We start from the raw sequence: 15,477 nt of genomic DNA on the forward strand, positions 1-15,477 counted from the left end.
ACACAGGTGACAGAAAACTTCGGAAGATCACCCATTGGCGAGGGTATCGGAAATGGAACGCTATCGACTATGAATGATTATGGACACGAAGCCTGTGGAATCCACGTAAACCCTTGAGAACACGGAATATCTAGCAGCCACGAAAGAGGGTCGTACTACGGGAGCGCATGAGACCAAAGGAGCTAGCACACAGCCACTAAGCACTGTGAGAGAATGAGTTCACAAATCCAGCACGGGTGAGCAGGGAACCACGAAGCCCGAAAGATCACGGAAGAGCGCCGGCCACTGTAGAACATGACATCCAACCTGTTGTACGGGGTACCAAACCACGATATTATACGGGCCCACATGAGACTACGGGATGGTAAGTGGTTAAGTACACGAAGCCAGGACCTACTGGGGTGAACGACGCTAACAAAGTGCGCGATACCAAGAAGCACTTAAATTTGCGGCCACCGCATCTCCAACAAACCATGCCACTCCGCCGCTTAGCGGCTAGTCTTACCGCTCTAGTGGAGTGTGTTCTGCGTCCTTCCGTCCGCGGCTAGGGTTTTAAAATGTAACGCAAATACGCGCGTTCTACTGGCTGGCGAGCGCAGCGAAGGCGGCCCTCATTGGCTAAAAAAGCATTATGTGGTGGACACATTATATGTGGTCTACACATCGTACTTATATGCACCGTTCAAATTTCATGTTGCTCTCACATTCAGCCGCGGAGCGCCTCTCGACGCAAAGGGCGCTGCCTGTGTGCGCGTTAGTAATCATTGGTAGAAGACGCCAATGCGCACACACGTAATATATCGTCGTAGGAGTTGTTGAAAAAATTGTAGGCTTATATATGGAAGTGCATGCAGCCATGAAAAGGACAGAAGGACAAGAATATGACGGGAGCGTACGGGCCACAGAAGTGAGCTAACTGCATAGACACCCCAGCATGCTGAAAAGCACGGGCTACGAAAGAGCACGCACGCTCGAAGCCACGGTAGAACACGTAACGGTAAGAGTGCACGGACAGAAATTCTCCCATAGCACCACGGCTGAACACGGAGCACAGTAGACCGACCAAACATGAAGCCGCGGAAGACCATTAACGGGAGGTTGTCGAGTATTGAAACACGATACTAGGGTAGAACCGGAGCTCACTGGGGAGCGCGATACTACTGTAGATAACGAAAGCATGGGCGACAGACCAGCCACGACACCAAGAGATAACACGATAGCATGGACGATGGGACAGCCACTAAAACATGGGAGAACAAACAGCCACGGGAGATCACCGAGCCACTGAGCACGATAGCACTGTAGAACCTGATATCGCCGGGCCACTGAGGACGATACTTCATTAAAACACGTTTACCCGGACGGCCGACCAGCCACAAAATCGCGGGGAAACGCTTCTGGAGACCACGATTGCACACTGCGAAACACGGAACCATCGTAGAGCGCGATAACATTGGCAAAACATATATACTATGCGATCACGATAGCATAGACAGCATAACCACATTGTAAATGCACGATAGCGTGATAACGCGGTAGATGGAGCCACCACAGGGGTGCGCGGCACACAGGTGACAGAAAACTTCGGAAGATCACCCATTGGCGAGGGTATCGGAAATGGAACGCTATCGACTATGAATGATTAAGGACACGAAGCCTGTGGAATCCACGTAAACCCTTGAGAACACGGAATATCTAGCAGCCACGAAAGAGGGTCGTACTACGGGAGCGCATGAGACCAAAGGAGCTAGCACACAGCCACTAAGCACTGTGAGAGAATGAGTTCACAAATCCAGCACGGGTGAGCAGGGAACCACGAAGCCCGAAAGATCACGGAAGAGCGCCGGCCACTGTAGAACATGACATCCAACCTGTTGTACGGGGTACCAAACCACGATATTATACGGGCCCACATGAGACTACGGGATGGTAAGTGGTTAAGTACACGAAGCCAGGACCTACTGGGGTGAACGACGCTAACAAAGTGCGCGATACCAAGAAGCACTTAAATTTGCGGCCACCGCATCTCCAACAAACCATACCACTCCGCCGCTTAGCGGCTAGTCTTACCGCTCTAGTGGAGTGTGTTCTGCGTCCTTCCGTCCGCGGCTAGGGTTTTAAAATGTAACGCAAATACGCGCGTTCTACTGGCTGGCGAGCGCAGCGAAGGCGGCCCTCATTGGCTAAAAAAGCATTATGTGGTGGACACATTATATGTGGTCTACACATCGTACTTATATGCACCGTTCAAATTTCATGTTGCTCTCACATTCAGCCGCGGAGCGCCTCTCGACGCAAAGGGCGCTGCCTGTGTGCGCGTTAGTTATCATTGGTAGAAGACGCCAATGCGCACACACGTAATATATCGTCGTAGGAGTTCTTGAAAAAATTGTAGGCTTATATATGGAAGTGCATGCAGCCATGAAAAGGACAGAAGGACAAGAATATGACGGGAGCGTACGGGCCACAGAAGTGAGCTAACTGCATAGACACCCCAGCATGCTGAAAAGCACGGGCTACGAAAGAGCACGCACGCTCGAAGCCACGGTAGAACACGTAACGGTAAGAGTGCACGGACAGAAATTCTCCCTTAGCACCACGGCTGAACACGGAGCACAGTAGACCGACCAAACATGAAGCCGCGGAAGACCATTAACGGGAGGTTGTCGAGTATTGAAACACGATACTAGGGTAGAACCGGAGCTCACTGGGGAGCGCGATACTACTGTAGATAACGAAAGCATGGGCGACAGACCAGCCACGACACCAAGAGATAACACGATAGCATGGACGATGGGACAGCCACTAAAACATGGGAGAACAAACAGCCACGGGAGATCACCGAGCCACTGAGCACGGTAGCACTGTAGAACCTGATATCGCCGGGCCACTGAGGACGATACTTCATTAAAACACGTTTACCCGGACGGCCGACCAGCCACAAAATCGCGGGGAAACGCTTCTGGAGACCACGATTGCACACTGCGAAACACGGAACCATCGTAGAGCGCGATAACATTGGCAAAACATATATACTATGCGATCACGATAGCATAGACAGCATAACCACATTGTTAATGCACGATAGCGTGATAACGCGGTAGATGGAGCCACCACAGGGGTGCGCGGCACACAGGTGACAGAAAACTTCGGAAGATCACCCATTGGCGAGGGTATCGGAAATGGAACGCTATCGACTATGAATGATTATGGACACGAAGCCTGTGGAATCCACGTAAACCCTTGAGAACACGGAATATCTAGCAGCCACGAAAGAGGGTCGTACTACGGGAGCGCATGAGACCAAAGGAGCTAGCACACAGCCACTAAGCACTGTGAGAGAATGAGTTCACAAATCCAGCACGGGTGAGCAGGGAACCACGAAGCCCGAAAGATCACGGAAGAGCGCCGGCCACTGTAGAACATGACATCCAACCTGTTGTACGGGGTACCAAACCACGATATTATACGGGCCCACATGAGACTACGGGATGGTAAGTGGTTAAGTACACGAAGCCAGGACCTACTGGGGTGAACGACGCTAACAAAGTGCGCGATACCAAGAAGCACTTAAATTTGCGGCCACCGCATCTCCAACAAACCATGCCACTCCGCCGCTTAGCGGCTAGTCTTACCGCTCTAGTGGAGTGTGTTCTGCGTCCTTCCGTCCGCGGCTAGGGTTTTAAAATGTAACGCAAATACGCGCGTTCTACTGGCTGGCGAGCGCAGCGAAGGCGGCCCTCATTGGCTAAAAAAGAATTATGTGGTGGACACATTATATGTGGTCTACACATCGTACTTATATGCACCGTTCAAATTTCATGTTGCTCTCACATTCAGCCGCGGAGCGCCTCTCGACGCAAAGGGCGCTGCCTGTGTGCGCGTTAGTAATCATTGGTAGAAGACGCCAATGCGCACACACGTAATATATCGTCGTAGGAGTTGTTGAAAAAATTGTAGGCTTATATATGGAAGTGCATGCAGCCATGAAAAGGACAGAAGGACAAGAATATGACGGGAGCGTACGGGCCACAGAAGTGAGCTAACTGCATAGACACCCCAGCATGCTGAAAAGCACGGGCTACGAAAGAGCACGCACGCTCGAAGCCACGGTAGAACACGTAACGGTAAGAGTGCACGGACAGAAATTCTCCCATAGCACCACGGCTGAACACGGAGCACAGTAGACCGACCAAACATGAAGCCGCGGAAGACCATTAACGGGAGGTTGTCGAGTATTGAAACACGATACTAGGGTAGAACCGGAGCTCACTGGGGAGCGCGATACTACTGTAGATAACGAAAGCATGGGCGACAGACCAGCCACGACACCAAGAGATAACACGATAGCATAGACGATGGGACAGCCACTAAAACATGGGAGAACAAACAGCCACGGGAGATCACCGAGCCACTGAGCACGGTAGCACTGTAGAACCTGATATCGCCGGGCCACTGAGGACGATACTTCATTAAAACGCGTTTACCCGGACGGCCGACCAGCCACAAAATCGCGGGGAAACGCTTCTGGAGACCACGATTGCACACTGCGAAACACGGAGCCATCGTAGAGCGCGATAACATTGGCAAAACATATATACTATGCGATCACGATAGCATAGACAGCATAACCACATTGTTAATGCACGATAGCGTGATAACGCGGTAGATGGAGCCACCACAGGGGTGCGCGGCACACAGGTGACAGAAAACTTCGGAAGATCACCCATTGGCGAGGGTATCGGAAATGGAACGCTATCGACTATGAATGATTATGGACACGAAGCCTGTGGAATCCACGTAAACCCTTGAGAACACGGAATATCTAGCAGCCACGAAAGAGGGTCGTACTACGGGAGCGCATGAGACCAAAGGAGCTAGCACACAGCCACTAAGCACTGTGAGAGAATGAGTTCACAAATCCAGCACGGGTGAGCAGGGAACCACGAAGCCCGAAAGATCACGGAAGAGCGCCGGCCACTGTAGAACATGACATCCAACCTGTTGTACGGGGTACCAAACCACGATATTATACGGGCCCACATGAGACTACGGGATGGTAAGTGGTTAAGTACACGAAGCCAGGACCTACTGGGGTGAACGACGCTAACAAAGTGCGCGATACCAAGAAGCACTTAAATTTGCGGCCACCGCATCTCCAACAAACCATGCCACTCCGCCACTTAGCGGCTAGTCTTACCGCTCTAGTGAAATGTGTTTGCGTCCTTCCGTCCGCGGCTAGGGTTTTAAAATGTAACGCAAATACGCGCGTTCTACTGGCTGGCGAGCGCAGCGAAGGCGGCCCTCATTGGCTAAAAAGCATTATGTGGTGGACACATTATATGTGGTCTACACATCGTACTTATATGCACCGTTCAAATTTCATTTTGCTCTCACATTCAGCCGCGGAGCGCCTCTCGACGCAAAGGGCGCTGCCTGTGTGCGCATTAGTTAGCATTGGTAGAAGACGCCAATGCGCACACACGTAATATATCGTCGTAGGAGTTGTTGAAAAAATTGTAGGCTTTTGTGACTCATATTTCGGCCTCAATCGAAACTTTAGTACTTATTGGTTTTAGAATGATATTTTAGGCTTCGCAGTACTTTCTAATAATAAAACTTACAAAACAGTTTTGAGTAGTAATATTCTAAGGAGATATCTATCATATTTTTCTAGCAGATATTTGTAGTAGTAGTACACATAATAATTAAATTAGCACTAGATAATAAGTTACAATTCTACTACTATTATTGATCATGTGAAAACTAAAAAAAATATGACTATTGTGGCTTCCCACCCGACACACCCCTGCGCCCCACACTGCCCCCGGGAAAAAGTATCATCTTCCTCTGTATTTGCACACGTAGTGTGCGACCTTAAGATATTCTGTGATCTTTCCAACAATATCTGTTGTGTACATCAAACAAAATCGGATCAGCGTTTTTGATTCAGCTGGCGCGGAGGCACGTGACTCAGCAAGAACACGAAACACGAAGGAACACCGAACCACGCTATGTAGATGATGGGATAGAAGAGCAACACGTAGCACGGAAGGCCATGGACGATGATAGAAGACTTAGCCGATGCAAACCACGAATTTTTATGCGTAGCGTGAAAGCCGGAAGTGCACGCAGCTATGAAAAGGACAGAGGGACAAGAATATGACGGGAGCAAACGGACCACGGAAGGGAACTAGATATACAGACACCCCAGCATGCTAAAAAGGGTGGCTACGGAAGAGCACGCACGTTCGAAGCACCGGTAGAGCACGTAGCGGTAAGAGTGCACCGAAACGTATTCTCCAATAGCGCCACGGTGGAGCACGGAGCACATAGGCGGACCAAACACGTGACCACGAGACACAAAGGGAAAATCACCGAGCATTAGAGCACGAGACAAGGGATGAACCGGAACTCACCGAGTCTCACAGCACGATACTACGGTAGCTAACGATCGCATTGACGAACGACCAATCGCGACACCACAAGCTAGCACGATAGCATGAACTGTGCCACTAAGCCATGGGAGAACGCAGTCGCGGAGCTATACACGGAAAATCACAGAGCCGCGGAGAACGATACCAGTATTGAACCTAAGCTTACCGAGCCGTGTAGGACAGTAGTATATTAGAACACGCTTGCACAGACGGCGGACCAGCCACGAACTACACGGGGGGGGACGCTTAGGGTGACCACGACTGCACACTGTGAAGCACGATGCCATTATTGAACACGATGACACGGACAGCGCAGATACACAACGTGAGTACAATACCATAGACAGCATTACCTACCGTGATTGCACGATAGCGTGATACCGCGGTCGATGGGGCCTCACCAGGAGAGCACAATACATGAGCGACGGAACAACACGACTGCATGGAGGCACCAAATCACGGAATAGCACCTTTCGGCTAGGGTACCGGTGATGGGAGGCCTGCGGCCACAGAAGACAATGTACCACGAAGCCGGTGCTGCCCACGAAACGTTTGCATACAGGGAATTATAAGCAGCCACGAAAGAGGGCGTACTAAAGAGCATGATCCCAAGCGAAAGGACCCATAAGCACTAAGCATCATGGACCACGGGTGAACAGGAAACCACGATGCCGGGATGATCACGGAAGAGCGCAGCTCATTGAAGAACATGACATTCAACCTGGAGTACGAGGTAACGAAAGCGGACGGGACCACGATATTATACGGGACTACGGAATGATAAGTGGTTAAAGTACACGAAGCCACGACATACTGGGGTGAACGACGCTCACAAAGCACGCGACACCAAGAAGCACTTAAATTTGCGGCCACCTCATCTCCAACAAACCATGCCACTCCGCCGCGTAGCGGCAGCGAACGGCTAGTCTACCCCATCTAGTGGAGTGTGTTGTCTGTCCGTCCGTACGTCCGTCCGCGGCTAGGGCTAATTAATGTAACGCAAATGCGGGCGTTCTAATGGCTGCCGAGCGCAGCGAAGGCGGCCTCGATTCACTAAATTGCAATATGTGGTGTACATATTATATGTGGTCTACACATCGTACTTAATGCACCGTTCAAATTTCGTTTTGCCCCATTTTCAAAACGGAAGCCGCGGAACGCCACGCTACTCAAGGTACGCTGCGTGTACGTATGTTAGTTTGCATTAGTAGCTAGCAAGACACACATACACAGATAGTCCGAGGTTCCTGGGGCTGCTTAGGGGGTAGCTTATAACTTGCGGGATTTTATCCTGCAAGTAGGTAGCCGTGCTATGGGGATTTAGCTCCAGAGCCCTCTGGGTTCTTAGGGCTTTATCCCACCGCCCACTCTGCGCGAGAGCACATTTGGCACCCGGTCCATTGACCGCAAACCCGACAGCGAACCAGTTGAGCAGGTCGTTAATGGTGGTTGATGGGCACGCACATTGCATGCGTGCAGTTGGTCAGGAGGGGTACCGTAACTGGCCTCTTTTAACCGACAGATGGGATGGGGGCTGTAATAGCCTATCAATAGCCAGCCTTTGCAATTAACGGCCGCCTTTTGGCAAAAGGATAGCGCACCTCAAGCTATAGTACTATCTGGGGGTCCAACCCTGAAGATTCCACTGCACAATTTTGCGACTAAAACCGCTCCGGGCATCACGGCCCCTGTGAAATAAGTGATCGGATATAACCTTGATGGGAGCAAGCAATCCCGGGTAGTCCGCAGATGTCCGCACACCCTACTTTATGAAAACTACTGCTACGTGTGGTGTACTTAGACATTGTCTAACGCGTCACGTTAACGTGTTCACAGCACTATGGCTCGAACTAAGCGATAAAGGACCCGTGAGGAGCTCGAGGAGGGTCTGCGCGAGAATGAACACATTAACGCGACACCCATCCAAGAGGAAAAGGAAGCACGGAAACGGCGTCAAACCAAACGAAGGAAGAAGCGCTATGACTTGAACAAAGAGCTGAAGGCTCTCAGCGTGCACCAAGACGAGACAGAAGTCACAGAAGCGACGGAAGTTCCGGCTGATCGTGTTGAAGAGCAGGAGGAGAAGACGGAAGAGTCCGATCCTGCGGTACATCAGCGCCGGTTTGCGGCCCAGATGGAGGCAGCGTATATAGCGGGTGCCACCGAGGTGGCTTCATTGGCAGTGCCTGTCGTACTACAAGCTACTGTTCAAGAGCGAACCCCTGTCTCGCTTGGGCAGCGCGCTCGCGGAAACAGCGATACACTATCCCACATAGACCGCCGCCGTGCCGGGGATGCTGAGAGGGCCCGTACCAGAAGAGCCAAGATGACGCTCTCTCAGCGTGATCGTACTCATAAGAAAGACGCTGAACGTAAACGCGACCGTAGAGCCCAATTGCGCGGTCAGGAACTTAGCGAACGACGTAAGCAAGCGAGAACCCGACTACAAGAAAGACGTGCTGGTTTGAGCCAACACGATCGTGACTGCGAGCGAGAGATCAATGCTCTGTCTCGCGCTGAGAATCGACAGTTGATGGATGAAAATGATCTTTCCGCACTTCGGGCAACTAACAGGGAGCAGCACGCAGAACACAGAGCGGAGCAGTCTGAACAGGAACGGGAAGTCGAACATGAGCTAGACCGGCAACGACATGCGGATCGACGATCCCGCCAGACAGAAGAAGAGCGCCAACAGGAGCTCGAGCGGGTGCGCACTAGACGCCAATGCACCCGTCATGGACACGCGCTAATATCCCTTGAAGACTTCGACTAGTCCATGATAACGGGTAACGACGTGGTGAACGGTCGTCACAAGCTCCCGGCCACAAACGTTTGTCCGATCTGCAATGCTTGGAAGTGGCCAGGCGAGTCGGCAATATCATGCTGTCTGGCAGGGAGGGTAAAACTACCTCCACTGCACCCCGCGCCACGGACGTTGCTTCAGTTGTACGGAGATCCAGAGTTCCGCCGTCAAATTCGTGCCTACAATCAAGCCTTCGCGTTTACGTCGATTGGTGCTTCGTGCTCAAACCGATCGTTTCAAAATGTACATCAAGACGAGAGCGTTGCGGGTACACACGGCGTGTACACATATCGCATTCAAGGGGCTATGGGGCACTACCTAGGGTCTCTCCTCCCCCACATAGACCGTCGGACAGGCGCGCGGGTAGCTCCAAAGTTTGCTCAGATCTACATTGTGGATCCAGACATGCAACGCCGCGCGGAGCGACGTCTTGGTATATTCGCGGATCTGGATCATGTTGCACTACTAGATATCGAGAAAATGATGGCAGAGCACAACCCATTAGCGCAACGGTTCCTCCACTTTGGGCAGCAAGTGCGTCAACACAACACGGAGGCTCCAGTAGATTTGGTCTTCCGTCTGCATGATAACTCCTCGCGACCGAGGACGCATAATCGCCCCACTGTGTCTGGGGTGGCTGCGACTCTCATTGAGAATGGCAGCCTGGCTCAGCCTCGGGATCTACTGCTCTTTACACGCGATCAAAGGCTGCTACGTTTGTACGAGACCCACGCCGATTATGATTCACTTCAATACCCTCTTCTCCTTCCATATGAGAGAAAGGCTGGACCTACACAGACGAGTTCGCGAATGGTGTTGAGTATCGAAACAAGAAAGCGATGTCGCTTCGTGAACACGTCGCGTTCCGCCTTCATCAGAAAGTGGATGATCAGTCCGCTCTCCACCAAGGCGGGCGACTATTTCAACAGTGGTGTGTAGATCAGCGTGCAAAATGTGAACAAGAACAGCTTCGCTGGGTGGCCGACAATCAGAAAACACTTCGCGCCGATCAATACAGGGGTGTTCAAGACGCTTTGCTCAATGAGGATACTTTGGCTCTGGCGGAAGGAGAAGTGCTGCTGTCGGAATATGACCGGGCCCAGAACAGATTGGTGCACCCGGATCGGGACGGAGGCAGCAGAGGACGACCAACCCACTTTCTTAATCAGGTTGGCAAGCGTATCATACTACCGGCTTCACACCTGGGTAGCCCGCGGTCCATGTACAAGTCGTATCAAGATTCGATGGCAATTGTTCGGAAGTATGGACGGCCCGACGTCTTCCTGACGGAAAAGTGCAACCCCAAGTGGGACGAGATTCTTGAAGCAATACCTTCCGATATCCAGACAGCTCAAGATCGACCAGACATCGTGGCTCGTGTGTGGCAGCAGAAACGGCAAGCGACATTCAATGATTAAAACCAAGGCGTCTTTGGGCGGGTGAGAGCGAGTATTTACGTTGTCGAGTATCAAAAACGAGGGCTCCCCCACGCTCACGTATTGATTATTCTGGCTGACGAAGACAAACCTCGAACGCGCGAGATCGTAGACAAGATGGTATGCGCTGAGATCCCACAAAAGGATACAAACCCTCAGCTGTATGAGACGGTCATGTCATGCATGCTCCATAGTCCATGCGGGCCTGCAAACCCTTCCTGCGCGTGTATGAAGGACGGCAAGTGCACCAAGGGGTATCCGAAGCCGTTAGCAGAAGTTACACAAGCCAATGCCAATGGTTATCCAGTGTACAGACGACATCGACGGCAAGAAGGTGTTCTAAAGTTCAATGGCAGGGAATACGACAATGCTACGATCAACCAGTGGGTTGTACCGTACAGCCCGTACTTATCCCAGAAGTACAAGTACCACATCAATGTCGAAGTGTGCACGGATATAACTGCGGTTAAATACCTGTACAAGTATGCGTACAAATGACCCGACATGGCTATACTCACTGTGGAAGAAGTCCGAGGAGGGCAACAGAGTGCGCGTCGAGAACCAAATGAAATTCTACGTTTCTTGAGCGCCCGGTATATTTCTCCGGTGGAAGCTTGCATGCGCCTGCTCGATTTCACGATTCATGCGAGATCCCATGCGGTGACACAGCTAACGGTTCATCTCGAGTCAGGCCAGACAATTTGCTTTCGCGAGACAGAAAACCCGGAGGCGGTTTTGGAACGTGGTAGTCACACGATGCTGACCAGACGCTTTGAGTTGTGTGCGAGTGAAGAGCCTCAGAATCATATTGCCAGGACGATGTTGTATCAGGACATCCCTAACGAGTTCTGCTGGAAAGCGCCGGAGAAAGGGCAACCGAAAAGGTGGGTTCGCCGGAAACAATATCAAGCTGCAGTTGATCGCATGATTCACGTGTCTCCTCGAGATATGAAGCGGTGCTATCTTCGGCTACTGCTCTGTCAGCGTAGAGGCCCAACGTCGTTTGAAGACTTGAGAACGGTTAACGGAATTGTCTGCCCCACATTCCAAATTGCGGCGCGGGAGGCTGGCTACTTGGAGAATGACGACGAGTGGGTTTCGTGTTTGAGGGAAGCGGCTGAGTTCCGAATGCCGTATCAACTACGCCAGCTCTTCGTACCATTCTGGTGTATTCAGCTCCAGCAAATGTTGGTGTTCTATGGGATCTGTTCTTCGCGGATCTTTCCCAAGACTTCGCACGAAAACAACAGGCTTTGATGGACCCCTTCAAGTCGGCGTTGGTCGAATTTGAAACGCTGACGAGCATTCAAGATCTACTTCAATCGAGTGGGTATGCGGTAGCTGACTTCGACGAGCTTCCTCAGTTGGAATCGCTCCCAACATTGATCCGTGAATCGCTTCGCCAAAACAGCTTACTTCGACGTGAGCTCACTGGATACGATGCGTCAGCTTTGGAGGCGACTGTAAATACAGAAGATCAGCTGAACGAAGGACAGCGGGTGGTTTACGATCAGATTATTGAAGCGGTAGACTGTTCTCAGGAAGCCAAGAAGTTATTTTTTGTCGATGGCCCGGGTGGTACTGGAAAAACTACACTGCTTCGAAACATACTGGCCAAAGTCAGACTCTCGGGGAAAATCGCCATCGCTGTGGCGTCTAGCGGTATTGCCTCGCTTTTGCTCATGGGTGGTAGGACAGCTCATTCTACATTCAAGATCCCTTTGAAATTGAACGAGAGCTCGACGTGCGGTATCAGGAAGAACTCCCATATTCAGGCGTTCATCAAGCATGCAAGTTTGATTATTTGGGACGAAGCACCTATGGCCCATCGCCACGCATTCGAGGCAGTAGACAGAACACTGCGGGACATACTTGACAGCGACACCGAGCCTTTTGGGGGGAAAGTGCTTGTACTTTCGGGGGGGGGGGGGTTCGCCAGATTCTCCCCGTCGTAAAGAATGGAACACCCGTCGAGACAATTGACGCTTGCCTCAAGTCGTCTAGACTGTGGCCCCAATTCCAGACGTTCCGTCTTACGGAAAACATGCGAGTGCGCACAGCTGATACTGCGGACAGTGCTGAGGAAATGGCTGGGTTCTCCGAGTTCCTGCTCCAAGTCGGGGAGGGAAGGCATGATGTAAATTATTCTCTAGGAAGCGATTACATGAAGATCCCGCGCGATACGCTGATTGAGAATCCACCTGTGCCTGAGGACGAGGACCAGGAAGTTCGTCCGGGCGTTATTCCAAGAGGCATGGATCGGATCATTGACGATATGTATGGCGAGATTAACAACCCCGAGGTTTCTACCGACGAGTATTTCGCTAACCGAACGATCATCACGACCACGAACGCAATCGTGCACCGCATCGATGAAGCGGTGACCGATCGATTAACTGGACAGGCGCGGAAATACATGTCTTCCGACTCTGTACAAGACGACGGTGACGGCAATTTCTTCGAGCAGGAGGTACTCCACTCGATGGATATCAGTGGAATGCCTCCCCACAAGTTGACTCTCAAGGTAGGAATGCCTATCATGATGATGCGGAACTTAAATCCAGATCTAGGGCTGTGCAACGGAACACGGCTTCGAATCGTGGCCCTCAAGCCACATGTCATCCACGCCACAACCATGACAGGTGAGCGACAAGGGCAACATGTGTTGATTCCCCGCATTGTTTTCATCAGTGACGGAGACATTCGGAGCTTTCCGTTTCATTTGAGACGCAAGCAGTTTCCTGTCCAACCGGCCTTTGCGATGACCACTAGCAAAGCGCAAGGACAAACGGTGCAGTACTTGGGGCTACACCTTGCTTCTCCCACGGGCAGCTGTACGTTGCGATGTCGCGAGTGACTTCAAGATCAAGGATCAAGGTGCTGGTCGAGTACCCAAAGCTGGAGGAGGAGGATGGGATCTACACCCAGAACATTGTCTACAGGCAGATCTCTGGCTCGGAGTAGGAATGTTCAATTACATATGCATTTGGTACAACACGTTTATATAAATCATGTTTACGCCGGAGCGCAGCGAAGGCGGGAGCCCATTGCCTCTGGGACTAAGCCTGCCACCTCTGTCGCGTAGCGGCGGCGACCGACTAGTCCTAAAGTATCAATGCTAGCACGGTGTCCGTCCGTAACGGGCTAGGGATGATAAAACTCACGCTAATGCGGGCGTTCTACTGGCTGCCGAGCGCAGCGAAGGCGGCTTTGATTCGCTAAAATAGCAATATGTGGTGTTTACATTATATGTGGCGTACACATCGTACTTATATGCACCGTTCAAATTTCATGTTGCTCTCATTTTCATCCGCGGAGCGCCTCTCGACGCAAAGGGCGCTGCCTGTGTGCGCGTTAGTTAGCATCGATAGAAGGCGCCAATGCGCACACACGTACTATAGCGTCGTAGGAACTGTTGAAAAAAATTGTAGTCTTCGGTGACTCATATTTTTTCCTCAATCGAAACTTTAGTACGTATTGATTTTAGAATGATATTTTAGGCTTCGTAGTACTTTTCTAATAATTTCACCTACAATTTTATTTTGCGTAACACTTTTTTTTAAATAATTTTCATATTTTCTCCTGCAATTATTTGTAGTAATAGTACACATAATAGTTATTTCAGCGCTAGAAAATAAATCACAATTGTATTACTATAGTTAATAATGTGAAAACTTTAAAATATGACTATTGTGGCTTACACCCCTGCACCCCCAGGAAAAAGTAGTGTGCTACCTTAAGATATTGTGTAATTTTTTCAACTTATCTATGTAGCGTACATAAAAAATGGGAACGGCGTTTGTGTTTAAGTTAGCGCGGAGGCACGTGACTGAGCAAGAACACGAAAACGAAGTAACACCGACCCACACTATGTAGACGATGGGATAGAAGAGCAACACGAGACACGGAAGGTCATGGACGATGATAGAAGACTTAGCCGATGCAAACCACGAAGTTTTTTTACGTAGCGTGAAATATGGAAGTGCATGCAGCCATGAAAAGGACAGAAGGACAAGAATATGACGGGAGCGTACGGGCCACAGAAGGGAACTAACTGCATAGACACCCCAGCTTGCTGAAAAGCACGGGCTACGAAAGAGCACGCACGCTCGAAGCCACGGTAGAACACGTAACGGTAAGAGTGCACGGACAGAAATTCTCCCATAGCACCACGGCTGAACACGGAGCACAGTAGACCGACCAAACATGAAGCCGCGGAAGACCATTAACGGGAGGTTGTCGAGTATTGAAACACGATACTAGGGTAGAACCGGAGCTCACTGGGGAGCGCGATACTACTGTAGATAACGAAAGCTTGGACGACAGACCAGCCACGACACCAAGAGATAACAGGATAGCATGGACGATGGGACAGCCACTAAAACATGGGAGAACAAACAGCCACGGGAGATCACCGAGCCACTGAGCACGATAGCACTGTAGAACCTGATATTGCCGGGCCACTGAGGACGATACTTCATTAAAACACGTTTACCCGGACGGCCGACCAGCCACAAAATCGCGGGGAAACGCTTCTGGAGACCACGATTGCACACTGCGAAACACGGAACCATCGTAGAGCGCGATAACATTGGCAAAACATATATACTATGCGATCACGATAGCATAGACAGCATAACCACATTGTTAATGCACGATAGCGTGATAACGCGGTAGATGGAGCCACCACAGGGGGGCGCGGCACACAGGTGACAGAAAACTTCGGAAGATCACCCATTGGCGAGGGTATCGGAAATGGAACGCTATCGACTATAAATGATTATGGACACGAAGCCTGTGG

This window comes from Phytophthora infestans, genomic scaffold, assembly GCF_000142945.1.
Source record: "Phytophthora infestans T30-4 supercont1.85 genomic scaffold, whole genome shotgun sequence".
Taxonomy (NCBI): Eukaryota; Oomycota; class Peronosporomycetes; order Peronosporales; family Peronosporaceae; genus Phytophthora; species Phytophthora infestans.